Consider the following 22,342-nt stretch of genomic DNA (forward strand, 5'->3'; position numbering starts at 1 on the left):
TTCTACGACAACGCCTTCTATAAAAACCTTATATACCCCATTGCATAGCTTAAAACCCTTGCCCCAAGGGTTGTAGGGGAGTATCGTCCTCAAAAACATATTTTCTATCTGGAAATAAACTACGCTAAACAAAATGGCTATCTCAAAATTTTGATTGGATGTGTTTGGGGGAATGATGGGCGTAGGGGGGGGGGGGGTGCTAGTTGCCCTCCAATCACTTTCGACTATTAAAAATGGCACTAGCCACTCCAATTTCCAATCGAGTGACCCCTTTTCAAAGTTTCTACGACAACTCCTTCGATACGAAAGTAGAAATGATTATAAAGGTCCGAACGGGACTCCTAATATGGGCATAGAGTCCCTAGGGAGAAAGATTGCGTAATCTGTCAATGACCTCTTTTTCCAAGGTTAATTTATTTGTTGTTTCTGTGTGTAATAGCTCTGGAACAAAGGTTGCACCAGTTCAGTGACTTCTAATGGAAACAATTTTATTGATCTAGGACTCGAGGGGGAAGTGAATTTTCAAAAATTTCATTATCTAATCGAGGGGGCCGTGGATTTCCGAGAACTTGATTTTGTAATCGAGGGGGAAATGAATTTCCGAGAACTTGATTGCGTAATCGAAGAGGAAGTGGATTTCCGAGAACTTCATTGCGTAATCGAAGGGGAAGTGGATTTCCGAGAAATTGATTGCGTAATCGATTGGGAATTTTATTGATCCGATGACGGGAAACAGTTAGATCACGTGTTTCCTTCGCAGCCAATCAGCGAGTCGGATACCTATCCTTTCACAGCCAATCAGAGACTTGCTTACATATGATTTCCCCCGTTACATAACAATTCGCCCTTGAGATTTCGTATATAAGGGGCATGCAATGTGATTAAATTATCAGAAGGTATTTTGATATAGTTCAAACAACGATGGATAAATTTGATGAATTAGAAGCCTTGACAGCCACAATTAGCAATGTAAGTTCTGATTTAGTACATTTTTATTTTCAAAATAAAATTATTTTCCTTGGTCACCCTCTAATATATTTAGGTAAGTACCCACTCCCCCACAAACCTAACCACCATGCAATCTTTATACTCACTAGGAAACATAAAATATGTTCTTTTTATTACATAAACCCCCTCAACCACCCCCCCCCCCAATTTTAAAAAATATAGTTCTTGCCAATAGAAATATTTCTCTTTTTTTAATAAATTTATTCTTTCTGTAAGCCTATCAAAAAGTGACAATCAACTTCTGTCTATCCCATAGCTATTAATAAACCGTTTCCATTTAAGCCACCACACCCGTTTACTTGACTTAAAAAAATTTTTACGCAATGATTTAAAAAGGTGATAATTATCTGACACCCCACAAATTCACTTACTGCTTGTTAATCCTTTACGTTAGTGACTTAACCAAAAGGTTTCAATGATAAAAAGGATTTGTTTCCCTCTTTATCAAATTAAAACGGTTTTAAGCAAAAAGAGATTGCTGTTTATTAAGCTTGTGGATTCGTAACCTTGTATTTGCTGGAGAACCGGTGAAACGGGATTATTTCCAAAAATAATTACTAACAATATATTTAGGACAATGATGAAAGGGGGGGGGTTGACATGCCTCAATTATATTGCCATTATTGTAAAATGAAAACAAAGATTTGCATGAAAAGTAAGGTTAGGTTGGGATGTCTATGAATAAGCCTTTTTTAATTAATTAAAATAGCATTTGATTTCTGACTTTAGTATATTTTCACTTTTTGCTTTACTGAAAATGCTGGCCTAGGAGGGGCCTTTCTTAGTGATAAATGCTTTTTTAGACAAAATTATGTGGATGAGGATACTAACTTTCTTTCTGTAAAAAGGGGGAAATTATTTCGATACTAAATTTTTTCTCTTCTTTTAAGGCAAATTGTGAAGAATGCCCGTCGCCGCCACCCAATAAGAGAGCAAGAGAGGGTGAGGCAGCCCCATCAGTGCCAGCCCCCATACAGTCTAGGCATAAACCAAAAAGAGAATGGGCCATAAGGATGGTGAACCTCACTGGCTCATCTATGCAAGCCCATGACATTGCTGGCACAGCTGCGCAAGAACATAGCGCTGCCGCCCCGACCGCCCTCCAACAAGCACTACCTGGACCATCCGGCACCCAAGAGCAGCCAGGATTTAGAAATGTGAGCATTTTTTTCCTACCTATATTATATAAATATATATATCTATTTCTTCTAATGTTTTTTCTTTTCACTTTTTTTCAACCCAATATAAACTTATCTCGGCGATATATTAAAATATTAACCCCTCGCCACCCAAACATTGTTTTCTCCCCCCTCTCTCGGAGATATCTAATGTAATTTTTTTGCAAAGAAACCGCTGCTTTTTTTCTAATCTTTGCTATTTTCTCTGTTGCTATCGCTTCGATATCTCATAAGCGAATATTTTCATGTAATTTCTAGTCAATTAATAATCACCGCCTTTGAAACTCAAAATGCTATTTTTTCTAATCTTTACTATTTTCTATGCATTCCCCTATCTCTTCGCCGCCATCTCATAAGCGAATATTTTTAGGTACCTTTGAAACTCTGTGAATGCTATTCTTCACATAGTTTTAAGAGAGAGATTATTCCATTTTATCCATCTGTCACATATCAGCGTTCTAATTTACACTGAATGTTTTAAAATAGCTTACAAACCATTGCATAGATTTTAGCGAGGGGAAACCAAGCTAACGGTTCCCGGCATTTTCCTCGTCTGAAGTTCAATCTTGGAAATCAGAACACTCGCGCGCGATAGGTTACAATAATTAAACTCATGAGTTCACTGAATCTGTGTGGAATTAGAGAAAAATAGCGACTTATGCATATGTATGCGAATATTTCAACTTTTGACGGGCATTATGTAAAGGGGGGGGCCGGGAAGCGCTGCGGGCCCAAGAAGCACCGCGGGGAAGCGCTGCGGGGTGCGCCGCTGACCCCGAGAAGCGCCACGGGGCGTGCCGCGGGGAGCGCCGTGGGCCCGAGAAGCGCCGCAGGATGCACTGCGGGCCCGGAAAGCCCCACAAAAAAAAAACCATGGCACATAATTATTTAGTTTTAGTAGTTTAAATATTTGACTATCTCTATTTTTGAACAAAATCAAATTGCCGCCTTCTATGTAAAGCGATGTTTTAGATTGTAAATATCTTATATTAAGTTTGATATTTTGGAACTTTCAGTTGAATTAACCAAATGCTACTACTAAAAATTGACTTTAAATAATAATCCAAATTTTAAGAACAGTAGGGATGATTTGAAAACTTTGAAAATAAGCTATTTTTCATTTATAGATTGGACGACCATTGGTCCAATATTCATCATCGTCCTCATCAGCTGGTGAAGGAGAGGACGCATCGGTGGACTAACAGATCAATTCACCTTGGAGCTACTCTCTAATGGAAATACCTTTAAATATTGATGATTTTATAAGCGATTTTCTTTTTAATGTAGATAATAGCACAGTTGGGCAGGGGGGGGGGACTTGAGCCCAAATACACTACAGCTTTTGGAGGATTTTACAAACGAATTAACGGGGAACCCTTCTCCTCCTCCAGCCTCCGATACCCTAACGAGTCCACTTCAAACAACTGAAGTGGAAAATAGTCCGGATAGTTTTGAACACCTGGGGGGTGAGTATAATCTCCAAGAGGGGGAGGGGGGTACAACTTTTCCCGATTTTCAATTGACCAATAGAATTTTAAATGCACTAGTTGTTTTAATTGCATCTTTTGGTGACCCTTTTAATTAAATTATGGGGGGGAAATATGTTTTTGACCCCGTAGAAATTGTGCATGCCTATGTAGATAAAATTCGTGCACTACTGGAGAAGCAAATTCAATTGTGGGGGAGGGATTCAATTAAGGTTTCTATTGTTTTAAAAGTGTTCTATTTAAATGAGGGGAAAAGCAAAGTTTATTATCATTATGTACAGTCCGAAATGCGTTTGGTTTATCCGAATATATAAAATTCTGAGGGTGTTTTCATGGAGTTGTTAGAGCAAATTATAGCGCATCTCGAGAACTATAACGAAAACAGTAGTGGGTCTCAAGTTCTTTTTATTGAAAATTTAAGTGTTAATATTTGTAAAGTTAAGAAAGAATTTATTTTAAGAGGTGGACATAGGAACGCGGGCATAGTTTTAAATTATAATCCAGATATAGAGGGTTGTAAAGGTGTCCAGCGGATTTATTTTGAAACAGATCAAAAGTCTTTCAGGTATGTTTCCTCATATCAGCATTCGAGCCTCTAGCACGTGACGCTACCAAGACGAATTTAGACAACTGGGCTGCACATGGGAAGGAAGGGCCCCATTTCCCCATTGTAGATTTCTCGTGTTTAGAGGGGAAATACCCAGTAACACTACGATCTATTGATATTTTTGAAAGGGCTAATGCTCATTTAAATATTGGCGTTACTTTGGTACAATACGAAACAGAATTTGAAGATGGGGTTCGTTTAAAAAAGAAGGGGGTGGTCTTCCCTGTAAGGGGTCCGTCAATTGATTTGGTCAGACATTGGGTTTGGTTGTTTTACACACCACCTAGTGAACCGAATGCACTTGGCCACTTTAACCCTATCACAGACATCAGTAGAGTTCTGGGGGAGGGTAAGACTAGGGGGACACGTTTCTACTGTCCAACATGCCTCTCTAGATTTTGGACTGAATTAAAGTTGCAAAATCATATGAGGCATTGTAGGGGATAGGGCTATTTTACGCTTCAAAAATTTCCAGAACACCCTTCTCCAGTGCAACAAAATATCTTTAGACTGTGAAGCTAAGCTGGTGGAGGAGAACGATCCCCAATTTCCAAACCGAGTCAAAGAACACCAGGCTATTGCAGTGTCCTATACTCACGCGCAAAGAGACAGTTCTAACATCATGCAGTTGTTAGAAATAGTTGAGACATTGGATGAGAACGAGTGTATGGTCAAGGCACTGACTAAACTAATTGGCACGGCTAATGGTGCTATTTGTCGTTTGAGAAATACCCATTATCCAATGGTGTTGTCTGCAGAGGATCGTCTCGCGATTAAAGATCAAAAAATATGTTGGGTTTGTAAGGGGGAGTTTGCAGAGGAGGAGGATAAGGGGACTAAAGGGAAAAGAGGGGGAGGGGGAAAGTCAGAGATCATAATCATTTGTGGCAGGAAATATCCTCGGGGGTAGTAATTTTAGAGGGGTTGCGCATCAATCGTGTAATTTAAATGTTAGCCAACAGTTTTTTATTCCTGTTTTTATCCACAACTCTAATTATGACTTAAAATTTATTTTACTGGCACTGGCACGTATGCATAGGGAGGGAGGGCGAGTAGAAAGTCCATGGGTAAATAATTCATTTACCTATAACATTATTCCCAAATCGGCAGAGAAGTTGTTGCTTCTCAAGCTGAAATTGCAGGCAGTGGATAATGGGCATACGTGTTGGAATAAAATCAGGTTTTTAGATTCTTTTAGTTTTTTTCCCAAGGCATAGAGTCAATTATTCAAGTGCAGAAAAGCGACAATTTTGATAGCTTTCCCTTGCTTAAACAGCACTTTCCAGACAGTGAAATGTATGACCTTTTGACCTGCAAAGGTGTATATGCATACGATTATTACTGTTCTGGCGCTCGCTTAAGTGAGGTGAAACTACCTCCAATTGAAGCTTTTTACAATTCACTGACCAACAGAGAATGCACAGCCGAGGAGTATGAGTTTGCCAAGAAGGTGTGGTCCAAGGGGGATTGTAAAAATGGGTGGGATTATTGTAGAATGTACTTGGCCAGTGACGTTTTAACTCTGGTGGATATAGTCTGTAAGAACACAGACCAAATCTATTCAGAGTTCGGGTTAGATATAGGCTATTATTTTTCCACACCCCATTTAGTGATGGATTTAATTTTAAAAATTCGCAGGGAGGAAATGGGCCTAATCACCGACGTAGATCAGCACCTTTTTGTAGAGCGTTCAATGAGAGGAGGGTATGTTTTTCATGGGGACCGCGTCTTATCAACCGATCCGAGCGGACAAAGCACCGGTGTAAAGTCAAATGCAGTGTTCTTGGACATAAACTCATTGTACCCCACGGCAATGTCTCACTACTCTTTGCCGTGTGGGAACTATCAATGGCTTCAGAATCATTGTGAGTTCCCCGATATTACCACCGTCTAGGACAATGGGCCACAAGGATGGTTCTTTGAAATTGACGGTCACATTCCGCTGGCGCTTCACGACTCCGTCAGGGATTTTGTCTTTCCTTGTATCAATCGACCGGTGACCAGGTACTCTCTGAGCCCCTACAGTCATTCAATGGTTGAGGATATGTGGATGCACTGGACTCCCTCCAAACAGAAACTGATTGCTGATTTGGACCCTAAGGAGAATGTCGTTGTTCACCATGTGCTTTTGCACTGGATGGTGAGCAATGGTTTCAAGATCACCTAAATACACAGGGTCCTGCAGTTCAATCAGCGACCATATTTGAAAACGTTTATCGATACTTTTGTCGATAAACGCTCTAGGGCAAATTTAAAGGTGGAGAAGGAAATGTACAAACTCATCCTAGATTCAGCGTTTGGCAAAATGTGTGAAAGCGTTCGTAATAGATCTCGCTGCGACGTCGTGACTGACCCTCTAGAGTGTGCACGAATTATTGCCGACCCCAATTTTACATCGTTCACGAGCATAGAGACTGGCATGGTTCTTCTAAACAGGCGAAAGCGAAAGTGGTACTGAAAAAGAATATAGCAGGCGGCAGTTCAGTATTGGAAATTTCAAAAAAGCTCATGTTGTCTTTCTTTTACAATGTGTGCAAGGTGCAATGGCCACAGGAGGGGGAGGTTCAAGTTTACTATGGGGATACAGATTCTCTGCTGCTAAAGGTAAATCGGACTGAAGATTTATTGGGTGATTTAGAAAAGGGGGAACACATCAGCTCGCGGATGGATTTCACCAACAGGACTCCATCCCTCTGCCCTAAGTTTCTGAAACGTCAAGCCCCCAATCCACTGTTACTGTTAAAATCAGAGACGGGGAGGGATTTGATATCCAGGGGGGTGTTCCCGGGCCCCATAGTTTATTGCATTGAAACTCATAGTGGGGACGAAAAGAAGGCGTGTAAAGGGGTGCCTACACACTTTGTAAAGAGCAATTTCAACATGAGCGTGTACAAAGACTGTGTAGAAAGTAGCCTAGTGCCGAGAGCACAAGTGCTTGCAATTCGCTCTCTACAGTATAGAAATCACACTGTGAGAGTGGAAAAGAATGCAATGTCGTGTATATCCGACAAAGTCTATGTGCTCGAGAATGGTTTGAGTGTCCTGCCTCATGGTCACTACCGTATTTTAGACCGAGTTGAATGCATAGACTATCGCAATCAACTTGGTCTGGATAAATTAATCTAACCTGAACTAACCACCACCCAACCCATTCATAAATGAAATGCTCCAACTAACCACTCAACCCGTTCATAAATTAACTAATCTAACCACCACTAACCAAATCCCAACTAACCTGTAGCAGCAGCAGTGATCGGAAAACTTTTGTGTACAATTCATTTTCGCCCCGCGGCTCCCGGGGGTAGGGGGGGGGGCCTTCCCGTGGCCGGCTCCCGGGGGGTGGGGGGGGGGGCCCGCCCACGGCCGGCCTTCGGCCCCGCAACCCTGGGGAGGGAACCCACCTTTAAATTCACTGTAATGTTCAACTGTGCTAGTTCATGTTCCAAGTGTTTTTTTTTTGTTGTTGTATAGAAAAGTGTTTTTTTGTACAGAAAAGTGTTTAAAGACAATATGTGCTGTTGATGTGGTTTTACAGAAAAGTGTTTTTAAAGACCATAAGTGCCGTTCATGTTGTTTTACAGAAAAGTGTTTACAGACAATAAGTACTGATGATGGACAAAAGTGTTTTTATTGTACATAGAGTGTTATCATTGCAGTTCATGTTGAACAAATAGAGTTTTAATGTTGACCATGAAATTTTGTCAACTGTTCTTGTTGAACAAGTGTTATCATTGTTCATGTTGAACAAATATTTGTTTTCATAATGCCTCAAATAAATGCTGTCATGAAATATTGTTTTTTTTTGTTGTTCTTGAATAGATTGATCTATGGGAAAATTACTACTTATTCATTGGACACGTATGATTTACAGTTAGTTGTAGTCCGACTGTTGTCAACAGCATCAATCAATTTAAAACACCCTTCAGATCGTTTCTGTGTGGGCCCTCAATGTCGGGGAAAACAACACTTTTAGCTAAAATAATTTAAAATTGCAATAAAATGTTTTTGGAAAAACCGAAAAAAATCTACTATTGCTGTAGTATTTGGCAGGAGTCCTATGATCAAATAAAAGCTATTGCCACAACTATACCAATACAATTCATACGGGGACTTGAAGTTTTCAATAGTATTGAATCGAAGTCATGGCTGATTATCGATGATATGGCTGAATCCATTTAACAATTCTCACAGGAAATGCTACAGTTCTTCACTGTCCGATCTCACCATGAGCTCATTTCTAGTACTCTGGTTCTAAACAATCTGTTTTATCAAAACAAATGCTTGTGAACCATTTCTTTGAATTGCACTGTCTACAATATAGGTCAAGTCGTGCGGTTTTAGATCTAGCGACATAAACTCAAAAATACGAAAAAACCACGCGCCCCACAAATTATTGTTTCGGCGGAAAAAAACGCCCAAATCCAGCCCAAACGGTAAAATTTTCATGTTATTAAAAAGATCAAGCCCCAGGATCTACGTGTAGTCACCGACATTTTTGACAATGAAATTACAGTATATCTTCCAGTGAACAGTAGAAAAGGCTATTAGTTTCCATTATGACACTGAAGAAACTACACGAACAACGGCATTTATTTTCCGTTTTAAGCACTTCAAAACCCTTGCTTAGGAAAGCCATACTCAAACATGGTGTTGACAATGATTTCATTAATCTAATATCTGAACCATGTTTAAATTTAACTGAGGGCAATGTTCAGCTGCCAGAAGGTGTTAGACAACAGACAAAGCAACATCGTTCCACTGTACGCGACTTGGTTCTTAAAAACAAGGGGAAAAATTTTAAAACAAAACGGCTCCTTCAAGCAGGCGGTAGCTTTTTCACACTTTTACTGGCCATAATTGCAGGTCTTGTAAGGAGTTTTCTCTAGAGAATGGCTAAACCTTATAAATTGACACCATTTGAACTTTTCCTTTTGCGCGTCGAACATTTTGAAGACAATCTAAGAAAATTCATTAATGATGAGAATATTGCCAATGACAAAAAAACTGCTTTTACTCCAAGATACATTGCGACGTGTAAACAAACATAAACCGTATTCTGAGAGTATAACCCGTCGCTACCGCCACTGATCCCTCTAAACAGAAATCATCTCTTCAAGATTCTGCACAATCAAAGGAGAAGGAGTTGAATTCAATTGTATCAAAAATTGGAAACCTATTGCCAGTGACCTATCGAGAACAGAGTAAAAGAGTATTATCATATCTCATGTTGGAAACTGCTGATAAACATCAAGTTCAAGTCGATAGCACAGGGAAACGAATTATAATTCAGGGAAAAAGTTATAATCTATTTGATTTAATTTGTGAAATGGTAACGAATAATAAATAACTTTTATCCTTTGGCTATCTTCTATACAAATCTCTATGTGCATCAACGTTCCCATAAGTATCATTGGCAATGCTAAAATTCTAAGGAAACTCGGAGACTATAGTGTTCTAGCAACCCCAGCACCATCATCATTTAAAAAAGAAGAAGAAGAATCAATATTTGAAAATAGTAGTAGCACCACTGATTTTACAACACCTGTGACTGCTAGTCAAAAGCGAAGACGAATTGCTTCATCCTCCAGTGTGCAAAAGGGGATTGGTCATTACACTACATGCTTGCGTTCAAAATGAATGAAGTTCTGAAAGGTGTCTATGAAAATATTGGTGACACGGGAAGTTTAAGTTCTCCCAAAACGCTTTCTAAAGCTGTCTCCGGCACCACATTGAAAAAAGCAAAAGAGTATCTAGAGAATGAACCGAGTTACACACTGCATCGGAATCACAGGCTTCGCGGCAAACAATATCGACAAACTAAAGCCTTTTTCCCTCTGCATATAATGCAAACGGATCTTTTAACTTTAGACGCTATTCAACAGCGTCACAATGCACCCTACAAATATATTCTGGTGGCAATCAGGGTCTTTAGTCGCTATGCCTATGCAATTCCACTGCGATCAAAGAGAGGTGTTGAAGTTGCTTGGACCATTGAAATTATTCTTGAACAGGATTCGTATTGAAAATTTCAATCGGATCGTGGCAGTGAATTTGTTAATCCCCATGTGCAAAAGGTTCTTTTGAAATATAATTACCTTAAAAATTACCTTAAATCGCACTTGCCAGCGATATGGACGAGTCCAGTGTACGCCATAATACAACACTTTATCATAGTCACATCCCGATAAAGGCTGCATTGGCTGAACGATTAATAAGAACGATTCGTCTATTAATTTCAAGATATTGTACACTGAAAAATACACTGGCTTTTATTCATGATTTAGATAAAATCATGCAGATATACAACCATCGACCCCATCGATCTCTGTCCAACTCAAGCCCTCAGGATGTTCACTACAATGAAAATACATTTGATGCTTTTCTAAAGCAATATTCCAGTGGTAAAAAAGAAAAAAAAAATTTGAAGAAGAAATTCACTGTTGGTGATACTGTTCTAATTAATAGAACCACCAATATTTTTGAAAAGGAGAATTATTTATAGAGCATCGAAATTTTCAAAGTGTCCAAAATCCTCGAAACCGAGCCCACGAGATATCGACTGCGAGACGCCAAAGATGATGATGAGATTCTTGGTGGTTTTTATGAATGGGAACTGCAAAAAGTTAGAAACACTAGTGAAATATATCAAATTGAAAAGATATTAAAGAGTCGTACTCGTAGGGGCAAGAGACAGTTGTTTGTTTGCTGGCTAGGATACAACTCAGATTTTGATTCTTGGGTCAGTGCTGAAGACATTGACAATGCCCAATGATTTTTATGTGACTTTGATGTCCAATGTATCTGATCCTCTCTACAATGACTTGAATAGAACAAGTGATTTTTAGACGAAACTCTCCCCCACTATCAAATTCGACGACAATGGAAAGTATGAAGTGGCTCTTGTCGACTGTATTCTCAAAAATACTTATGACATCCTGAGAAAGGATCGTAAATATGAAATAAGAATTAGACACTATGATTGGCCGCCACCACCATCCTCAAGTGATCAAGAACAAATTCAAAAAATCAATTGGATGGATTATCCATATATTGAATTACCCTACGAGGAACTCACCTGTATGAATGATTTATGTCGTTCTATTAATAAAAAAATTTCCGCTCGTAAAAAGGGAGCTTTTCATTTCAACTATTCAAAGGAGGAGGGTAAGATATACATTAGTTCACCTATTGCCAGTGAAAAGGTTATTCTCAATGATAACCTAAAGGATCTTCTTGGCTTTAAGCTCAATATAATCAATGGTAAAAGTGCCGGAAACACTAATTTAATTTTTGCTGACTACCCACCTGCCTTCTCCACAGACACTTTTATATTTCTCTACGCTTCATTTGTGGAAACATCTCGGGTTGGCAATTCAAATATTCCCCTTCTATGAGTTCTTGAACGAAAAACCAATCGAGAGCATATTCACCACTACAATATAAAGCATCTTCAGTATATTCCCGTAAACACTTCCTATTTGGAACTCTGTCAGTTAACACTAAGAACTGAATTAGGTGATCCAATAGCAATTTCAAAAGGTTTGGCTGTGATTACATGCCATTTTCGTCCCATCGTTCAAAAGCAAGATGTCTAATAGAAAAGTGGTATTTATTTGTCCTGATATTCACTGCTATGTTAATACTCTTGGCCCAAGACAACAGGGCAATGGAATGGATTATTACAAAGGTCGCTCGTCAATGTCTGGCTACGGTCTCGGCAGTTGGTTTGCTAAGCTGTTTCGCTCTGCACTACCACTGGCTAGAAAATATCTTGTACCGGCTGCGACAGATTTTGCATCCTCTACACTATACGATTGGGGCTCTGTCAAGGATTTTAAAAAAAGTGCTTCGTAAAATCTTATGTCCAGTGCGCGAACCCTTGGCGAGAGATTAAAACAAAATGGTAAAGGCTTAAAAAGGTCAAGAAACAATGCATCACTCATCAGTCTCCACTCAGGTTGGGAACGAAAGACATCATCCCTCTTGTCAAAGAAAAGAAGGAAAAAGCCGAAACGTGCTGTAAACAGAAGAAGAAGCCCCAGGAAGAAAATTGTTAGATCGAAACTAGATTTCTTCTTCTAAAATGTTCTACCTACCACATACGGATTCTCAACCTTCAATCAGTGCCTCATAGAATTTATTCAATGCAGAAAATGTTGATGTGACTGTCAATCATGGATACTAAGGACAATTTTATCCGCAACAGCCCCTCTCCGATATTATCCACTATAAAATTTATTCCAATGATGACTACTTTATGTACATATCTTCGACATTTATAGATTAACAAATGAAAGTCCAGAAATCCGATAATACAATGCCAATTCGGGCCGATGGAATATCCTATGAAAATTGTATATTACATAATTTATTTCGTCAAATGAGTGTCTACATCAATGGCACGCTGGTGAGCACAAGCAACAATCTCTCAAATTATACAAGCTATAAGCAATTCATGCTGATGACACCCAAGTCATACAAGGAATATGAGAGGCACCTCCAATGGATATGAATATATTACTAATACTGATAGTACAGATGCACTTAAAAATGCTGCAACTAGTGAATTACATCTAGTTTGAAAAATAAGTCATGAAATATTTAATATACCCCAATGGCTGCCGCCCAAAGTTAAAGTGGATATAAAACTAACGCTTGCACCCTCCAATTTCCTATTGAGAAAAGAACTTGCTGCCAATCCAGATGTAAGTCTCTCCCTCACCTCGGCAATACTTCATGTACGCAAACAACAGGTCATGAGTTCTGTTGCTTTGGCAGTGGAAAAACTGAGAGCCAATGGAAATAATATTAAACTACTTGTTCCTCATACAATCACCAATCACCGTCATATTGCAATGTGCTCACGCACCTTCACCGATTCATCCATTATCAAGGTCGAAATCCAAATAAATCTCGCTTTGGCATTTGTAAAAAGTTCAAGTGCAATAGTATCATGGACTGAATGTCCACATAAATTCGAGATGTTTGGACTTTCATCTCTTGTGTGCAAAGTAAATGGCATTCCACTCTACAATCTATCTTCTGGTAAATCCTATAGAACATTGTACGAGTTGACCATGCAAACCCTAGATCATGATTCGCAACTATTTGAAAATGGTATAACCGAAGATATGTTTGCTAAAACACATGGTATCATTGTACTGGATTTGTCTGGTACACAGGATATGAGTATAGTACGTATGGGGAGTGTGCGTTTAGAGTATACATTTGCCGACCCATTGGCTGAGAGTATTGCACTAATATCATTAAATCAATATGAAACCTATTGGGAAATCACTCCTGAAGGCAGTGTTCTACTAGACTTGGCGCCATGAACACCAGTCAAATAATCAGTGTATTTAATAGGGACCCCTACATGTCCCAATACAAATCCTATTGTCTGCCCTCAGACTTTCTTGGAAAAATTCAAAATGTCAACAATACTTTAATTATTGTTAATAGCAGTCCATAGACTGTGCTGACGGGTCATTGGCTGTGCATCTTTCCAACACTGATGACGATTGAATTTCTTGATCCTCTTGGCCTACCCTGTGCATTCTACACGCCTCATATCAGCAACTATATAGATAGCAGTGGGAAAACTATTATTCAAAATTGGAAGAGGGTTCAGGATCTAACGACTAAAATTTGTGGCTTCCATGCACTACTATTTTTTGTGTTCCAATGTCGCGGCTATACTTACAAGCAGTTTCTCCACATTTATAGTGAAAATCCTCGTCTGAACGACTTTCTAGTGGAAAATATCCTCTCGGACCTATTCAGTATTGATTTCAGTGCCCTAAGAGTAAAGTATTTAAAAAATATTTGTGAATTTCTTTATTAATAAAATGCATGTATATACAACAATGTCTTTAAATCTTCACTTTAGATTTCTTCATCGATGTATAGGCAACTGTCGTGAATCACTAATGCCGGTAAATCATTTGGATTCACTGTATATTGATATTGATTGACTGCAAAGTCAGGGTCACATTTTCTACAGTACAATTTAACTTCACTCTTGTAATATCTCTTTGTATAGTCAATGATACTATTTGCATTCATATTATGAAAATTCACTAGTTTCAATCTGTCTGTTTTAAGCAATATCACATACAGTGTTTTCAAATGGTGAATCCCATTCGGTAACTGTCAAATAAAAATCACTTGGTTTATAGTCATAGTAGGCAGTGTCTTCACAACGATGACGTAGAAACCAAATTGTCTTGTTAGCCCAACAGTTGAATCGTAGACCAGATTCCTCTTCCCAGAATAATTTAAATCCACGACGATACCAATCTCGTAGAAATAACCTAAAATCACGTTTGGGATTCTTTCCAATCATAGCGGGGTAAGTATTCTCCCACTGATCGCATTTATCATAGTGACAATTGGAGCAGAGATGCCCTCTAGGGTGAGAGTCACACACCTCCTCAAGACATGAATTACATCCTTTAATTTGTACTGCATAGCCTCTATCTAATTTACATGGATTACATAATTTGTACTTTTCACTATAGTCATCAATATTGTACAATTCTCACATTGAGTCCAACTGCCAAGAGTGTACATGCACAATGGGCATATATAGAACATTTTTTTTTTTTTGGTTTCCAATGTCACTTGACTCACTCACAGCTAAAACGAAACTGAGCGTCCTCCCTCCATAAAATGAAGGTGGATGAATGGGGAAGAGGAGTAACTCTGTGACGTTACCTCTTTCGAATGACGGGGGAGCCATCTACATTGAATCCATTGGCAATGTTTTCAAAAGTATATCCACGATATGATTCTGCTTTGTTTCAATTAATATATCAATAAATTGACTATAAGCATTTGAATCACATCTTAAAAGTTTCATACAATAGTCCAATGGGGGAGAATCACTCCTCATTATATTGTCAAGTGTTCCCTGACAAAAGAATATCCTGCATTTAAGAGATAACTTGAGAAAATCATCATCCAAAATCAAATGTTTTTCCATAAACACTAGATTTGATCTAATTCTCTCTTCCTCAAATCTATTCATTTTTCAATCCTTTCACTCTGAATTCCCTCCGCCGCTAATATGTAACCAGCCCTCTGATTGGCTGAGAAGGAAGATGTATCCGACTCGCTGATTGGCTGAGAAGGAAACACGTGATCTAACTGTTTCCCGTTATCGGATCAATAAAATTCCCAATCGATTACGCAATCAATTTCTTGGAAATCCACTTCCCCTTCGATTACGCAATCAATTTCTCGGAAATCCACTTCCTCTTCGACTACGCAATCAAGTTCTCGGAAATTCACTTCCCCCTCGATTACGCAATCAAGTTCTCGGAAATCCACTTCCTCTTCGATTACGCAATCAAGTTCTCGGAAATTCACTTCCCCTTCGAGTCCTAGATCAATAACATTGTTCCCGTTAGAATTCAATGCGCATGTGCAATCTTCGTCCCGGAGTTATTACACCTAGAAACATCAAATAAATCGACCTTGGAAAAAGAGGTCATTGACCGATTACGCAATCTTTCTCCCTAGGAACTCTATGCCCATATTAGGAGTCCCGTTCGGACCTTTATAATCATTTCTACTTACGAAGTGTCCGGGTATGGAGGGGAAGAAATAATACATTGTGGCAACATCGTTCTTTACTTAGGCAGCGCTATTGCGCTGCCTATGATACAACGAAAAATTTCAAGTTATGATACAAATTCTCAAGCTAGTCTCTAATTCTAATACTATTAACATGGCTCCACTTGGAGCTTGTCTACAATTTAATCATGGAATGTCCTTTTCAGAACCAAATCGAGATCCAATCATTGAACTGAGCTCATTGTGCAGAAGTGATACTAAATTAAACGAAAAAAAAAATTTTTTTTATGTTTTTAAATATTTGATTTTCAAAGTGTATATTCAATCGGTTTGCTTTTACTGTACCGAAACTCCTATATTGTTTTTTGTTTTCAGAAAAGCGCTAGTTTTCTTTAATCATGGAAACATAGAGAAATATTATCAGTTGGTTTATTTGTATTAGTTTTATAGATATATATTAAATAGACCGTGAAGCAATAATTTTTAATTCGTTTTAAGTTTCAACTTCGCGCTTTTTCTTCCCTCAATAAAACTTTATTTTTTTCAAATTAATTTTATTCTCCAGGTATTATAAAAGTTAGCCGAGGTCTTATTTTCTTTTTTCGCTTATCAGACATGATTCTCAGTAGATATAAATAAACTATACATATAAGTATAAATATAAATATAAACAAATAAAGAAGGAAGGAAAATGAATAAAACTTTATTACTCATTATTTGACATATACTTTATCTCGGACTAAGTAACAACTGTTGATACGAATCATCGAAATAATAAAAGTAAAGTATAAAAATAAGAATTTAAACTAGCCTAGTGAGGAGGTGCGTGTATAGACCAAAATATAAGAAGTTCATCAGGAATATCCTGAAGACAGTGAATAAAGTACGAACTAAGCAAATTTGTCTCTTTTATGACAAATAACTGCCTTCAGTGAAATATAAAGTGAAAAAAAAAATTAAGCAAAGGTTCTATAACAAAGGTTATATCACAAAGCTTCAAAGCCAGATATACAAAAGCAGTTATTAGATCTTCCCATTCAATTTTTTAATCCCTTTCAGAAAATAATTTGTTCTTTCAGAAAATAAATTTTCTGAAGACAGTGAATAAAGTACAAACTAAGCAAATTTGTCTCTTTTATGACAAATAACTGCCTTCAGTGAAATATAAAGTGAAAAAAAATTAAGCAAAGGTTCTATAACAAAGGTTATATCACAAAGCTTTAAATCCAGATATACAAAAGCAGTTATTAAATCATCCCATTCAATTTTTTAATCCCTTTCAGAAAATAATGTGTTCTTTCAGAAAATAAATTTTCTGAAGACAGAGAATAAAGTACAAACTAAGCAAATTTGTCTCTTTTATGACAAATAACTGCCTTCAGGCAGAAATATACCGCCCCCAACAAATTAAAAGTCTCCGCTACGTTTTCTGTAAGGATCGGACAAAAATTCTCCTTGCGCGTCTGAAGTTCCCTTACGGAATTTCTTACATTCTCGAGATCTGATAGAACCTAATCAGTGTCCTTCATGCCTGTTTTCGTAATTTTTGTATTGTCACAATAATTACTTTCACTTCTTATATTGCCCCTCCCTCTTAAATCCCTCTTAAATTAAAGAGACCTGAGAGGCTCGAATAACTTATTTCTTTTAAATAAGAAAAATTAAGGGTCACAAAATTTAGGATTTCAGGAAGGGCGGCTGGAGTTTGAGGATGCTATATCAAAAATACGCTCCATCAGACAAAATACTCTCTTCTGTAATAACACAGAAAATTGCGTTTGTTTTGGTAGGTGCTTGAAACTTGTTAAACTGGTTGCCTCATTTGCTGAATTTTATGGTTTATCAACACTGCTGAATTTGGCGGTCATGTATTTGATTATGCTTTTTGGAACTAGCTTTGGTTTGATAGGTTCTTTGACGCTGGATAGAAATAATGAATCCTCCTCCGTGTGGCATTGCTTTGGAACTAAACCCGTATCTATATGTCATTCTTAATTCCGAGTTTTGGAGCCAGTTCATTACTAGCAAAAAAATATCGCACATTAAGCGTTCATACATGGATTTCGAGACACTTGTATGTGTTCATTATTTTATGCCTTGCATATCTGACGCGTATCAATTTCACAACCAACCATTTATTGCTGAATTATTTTTGTTGAGATGCCAATGATTATTCTTTGAATTCTTTCTTGTTATTTTCTCGTTATTTTCTTTGTTATATTTTGTTATTATTTTCTGAACTATTTTTTGTTATGTAGGGGGGGGGGTTGGGGGAAAAGCTAGTTCTTTGTTTTTTCTTCATGGACCTTCTGAGGTTTAGACGCAACGACCCTAATTTGCTATGGTATGTTGCTTCCCATCTACTAATACTTTTTCCCGTTTGTTCTAGGTACTTTTATATTACAATTCTTCGTGATCCTCTTTCTCGATTTTTGTCGGAATTCCGGCATGTTCAAAGAGGTGCGACATGGAAGGATTCAAAGCATTCTTGTGATCGTCGACTACCCACCAAAACTGAGCTACCCCCTTGCTATAGTGGTTAGATGTTTTAATATCTTATTTTGTGGTTTTGTCTAAAACACATAGCCAACTATAGAGTTTAACCGTTTTATTCTTAAAAGCTTTAACATTAAGCTGCTCTGCACTAATTGTTTTTTTTTTTGTCACGATAACCAGTCATAAATTTCAGCTAATTGCAAATTTGGAGCGAAACAACCTAACAAAGCAAAATACCACGGGTTACTTTTAGATTTGTTGGATGGGTTACTCCCTGAACTGCTTGTAATCTGTTTGAGAACTCTCTGGGCTATTGCCTCGTACTTTCAATACATTATTTTAACAATAGTTGTTTTGGGTGATGCCATTCGGACAAATTCTATAGGATAATTTTCATTAACATGGCAGCCCTTGTTAGAAAAAGCACAAACTAAAAAAAAGTGTTGCTTACAATATATGCAACAACAAAATACATTTTTCATGCTGATTCTAAATATACAAACTTTACAATCATATTGATACTAATCATATGATCTAATCATATCGTTGCTCATCATTGATACTGGCATATAGATTTTTGTACAATTGTACAAACCGGCTGTGTAAAAAAAAAATAAAAAATAATTATGCCATTTTCCAACCTTACATATTTATCAAAAAATACCAGAGCTGTAAATATCTTCTGGAAGGAATTTTCTAGATACCTCCTGGGATATCTTGTTGTTGTGAAGGTGGTAAACATGGCACGATTTAAATCTAAGCTAAGTATGCCCGAGGTTTGGGGGAATTTTACTTAATTGACCTTCAAAGGAGAGAATTTTAGTTTTTACTATTACATTTTTGCTCTTCTGAGTAGGTTTTTTTAAATTTAAACCTTTATATTGCCTATTTTTATTTTCTCGAGATTTTTAGGTTTTATTATGGGACCTGCGGTTGCCCTTTCCCTAAGGTCCATCTTATGGGTGCTGCCCTTTCTTTTTTTTTGGGAGTGTGCACCTATTCAACTTTCTTTACTGGTCATTAACTTAGTTTTTACATTTATCGCACACTCCTGTAACACCATATTGATAAACATCTTTATTTTATTAATTTTGAACAACTACCTTTTTCTTAGCTTGCCACACCTACGGGGACCCTTCTCCTCACTCTGTTTTAGAGGGCGTTTTAGGGAGTTGGGGAACACTATCCTCTTCGAATGTCTTTTATTTATCTCCATTCACATATATTTAACTATGAATTGGCATTTTTGGATTTCACACCTCTGAGTTTTCCTCACATACTCACAACCCCCCTCAGTCTATTTCAGGCTGGCTTTTTGGGGACTTTGGGGGGGGGGTGTCACCGCCCTCTCTACATTTATTTTCCTAATATGTTTTTTTTTTAATTTCATCCTTTTAATCACTTATTCTAAAAATTTTCTGCTGTTATTATTATGCCTTTCTTCTATTAGACTTACGGAGGCTCTTCTCCTCAGGTCAATCTTAAGGGTACTGGCCTTTCTTGGTTTTGGGAGTACTTGCCTTCAACTTTCTTTTTATTGTTCACTATTTTTTGTTTTTTTATATTGATCATACATTCATGTGACACCATATTGATAAACAACTTTATTTTATTAATTTCGAACAAGTCCCGTCTTCTTTTGAGCTTTCCATGCCTATAAGGGCCCTCGCCCTCACTCTATTTCAGGAGACTTTCAGGGGTTTGGGGAACACCATCCACTTTGACTGTGTTTATTTTAGCTCTTTTTGATTATATTTTACCATGGATTACCATTTTTTGGATTTTACCATTTTTTGATTATATTTTACCATGGTATTTTGTAACTCACACCCCTGAGATTTCCATACATACGGAAACACGTCCCCCTCACTCCGTTTCAGGGGCACTTTTTGGGGCTCGGGGTGACACTGTTGGGTTTGAGGGTTTTACCGTGCTTTTTAACTTTCTTTAATTAAAACTTTTTTTCATATTTTTAGTATTTTTAGCATTCAACAGAATTAGATTGTGCTAAATCATCTGAGGGCGCTAGCCCTTCTAGGATTTGAGGGTTTGACAATGCTTTTCAAGTTTCTTTAATTTAAGCCTTTTCCATATTTTTATTATTTTCGGATTGAACAGTATTAGATCATGCAGCTTCGTCTTAGGAAGCTAAGCCTCCTAGGGTTTGAGGAGTTGACATAGCTTTTCAACTATCTTAAATTTAAGCCATTTTTTTTCCTAGGGCGCTAACCCTTCTAGGGATTGAGAATTGACAGTATATTACAGCTTTCTTTAATTTAAGCCTCTCTAATATTTTATTATTTTTAGGATTAAATGGACTTAGATTATGGTCTTTTATTTTACAATTTTATTTTTTTTTTGAAGTGTTAGGTTTAAATCGGAAAAGTTTTAGTTTGAAAGTCTTAGTTCTAATATTTTTTAAGTTATAGTCTTATGATCTCAGTTTTAAAATTTTATTTTTGATTTTATTAGTTTTAAAGTTTTAATTTAAAAATTTTAGTTTTAATGATCTAGCGCCAAAGTCTTAGTGTAAAAATCTTAGTTTTAAAGTCAAAGTTTCAAAGTTCTTATGCTAAAGTTTAAATTGTCTAGGTTTATATTCTGAAAGTTTGGGTTTTAAATTCCTTTCTGTTGGTTATTTTTATTTTATTAAAATATTTCAACGTTTCATTGATGGCGTGGGGACGGATTACAGTTTTTGGATCTCACAGCCCAGAGCTTTCCAAACCTACGGGGATCATTCTCTTCACTCTGTTTCATAGGCTTTTTTGGGGGACCTTGAAGACACCGCACTCATCGACTTTCTTTAATTAACGCTTTTTCTCTCATTTATAAACTTTTTAAGTGGGTATGGACAGTGTTACATACAATATTACATAAAATTAATATCATTCTACAACTTTGGTTGTGTAGAATCTATTCCATAAGAAAATTCATCATATTCTTACTTGACAGGGTACTTATTCTCTTCTCTTAGTTCGTAACCAATGTAATATTCATTATTCCCTAAGGCATACAAAACTTTTATTGCGGTTTCATCTACAAGTATATTAGGCGTTTCGTCATTAGGCGTTTCGTTATTGATATTATTGGATTCAATGAGAGTTGAATTCTGCTGGTAAACCATCAATGTCACTATTAGCATTTGCTAGCGCTCTTCTTTTCGTCAATTCGTTTTTATATTTGTTAGACATATTACCTGCGAATGTAGTTTTTATTATACTTGCAATTTCATTGTCAATTACTTAATTATTTTAGCAGAGGTGACAATTCCAACGTGTAGATAAAATATGACGTGTGACAATGCGAAAGCAATATGCCTGTCGCCTTCTTAAATTATTTGAATGCTAAAACAAAAAAGATGATGATATGATTTATCAATTGGTAACGTGTTTCCAGAAGTATAAGCAAGAATCTTGCTCTCGGCGTCAACTATAAGCCTTAGCATTGTATTATCCTCGAACAATAGTTTCCCTGGAGGTGTTACTCTTGTATATCCACCATTACGGGTCTTGAATACTCTCGGTACTCCAAAGAAATTTAATTTCTCACTTTCATTACACACACGCGTACATTTTCATTGATATCTCAATTAGTGTTTGTTTCATACTTCAGATATTTATTTTTGCGAGCATTCATGGCTATGATTTCTATATATTTTAAGCAAACTTTCCTGAGGCAATTCATCTACATTTTTCTATTTACTCTCACACTGCTGTTTCAAAATGAAATCATGCTATAAAAAGACATGTTATTATTAATTGACCACTCACTTAGGTGATTGCCTATTGATTCCCTAGAGAGGCGGTGATGGAGTATACGAGTAATGCAAGCTCACAGCGCAATGCATTTTAGGTGGCCAAGAAACCAAACATAGAGCACCAGTCAGTTGGATAATTATTTCTCTGACTTAGCTTTCTTAGTCCTTCGTGACTCCTTGGTGTCTGAAATCTATTTTTCGAGATGCTTATTATGATATTTCATGGTTT

At 37.2% G+C, this 22,342-nt stretch overlaps 1 pseudogene across 1 annotated transcript in view; it reads left to right on the plus strand.

Moving 5' to 3' along the window:
* Nucleotides 1-22,342, plus strand: part of LOC148947501 (heparan-sulfate 6-O-sulfotransferase 2-like) — a 142,353-nt pseudogene that overhangs the window by 108,853 nt on the left and 11,158 nt on the right. The window contains exon 6 of the transcript XR_016142366.1: nt 18,247-18,395. The product of XR_016142366.1 is annotated as a heparan-sulfate 6-O-sulfotransferase 2-like (transcript). The remainder of the gene's footprint in view (nt 1-18,246; nt 18,396-22,342) is intronic.

This window comes from Artemia sp. Qi Xiang Cuo, chromosome 10 (genome assembly GCF_049724085.1).
Source record: "Artemia sp. Qi Xiang Cuo chromosome 10, ASM4972408v1, whole genome shotgun sequence".
NCBI lineage: Eukaryota > Metazoa > Arthropoda > Branchiopoda > Anostraca > Artemiidae > Artemia > Artemia sp. Qi Xiang Cuo.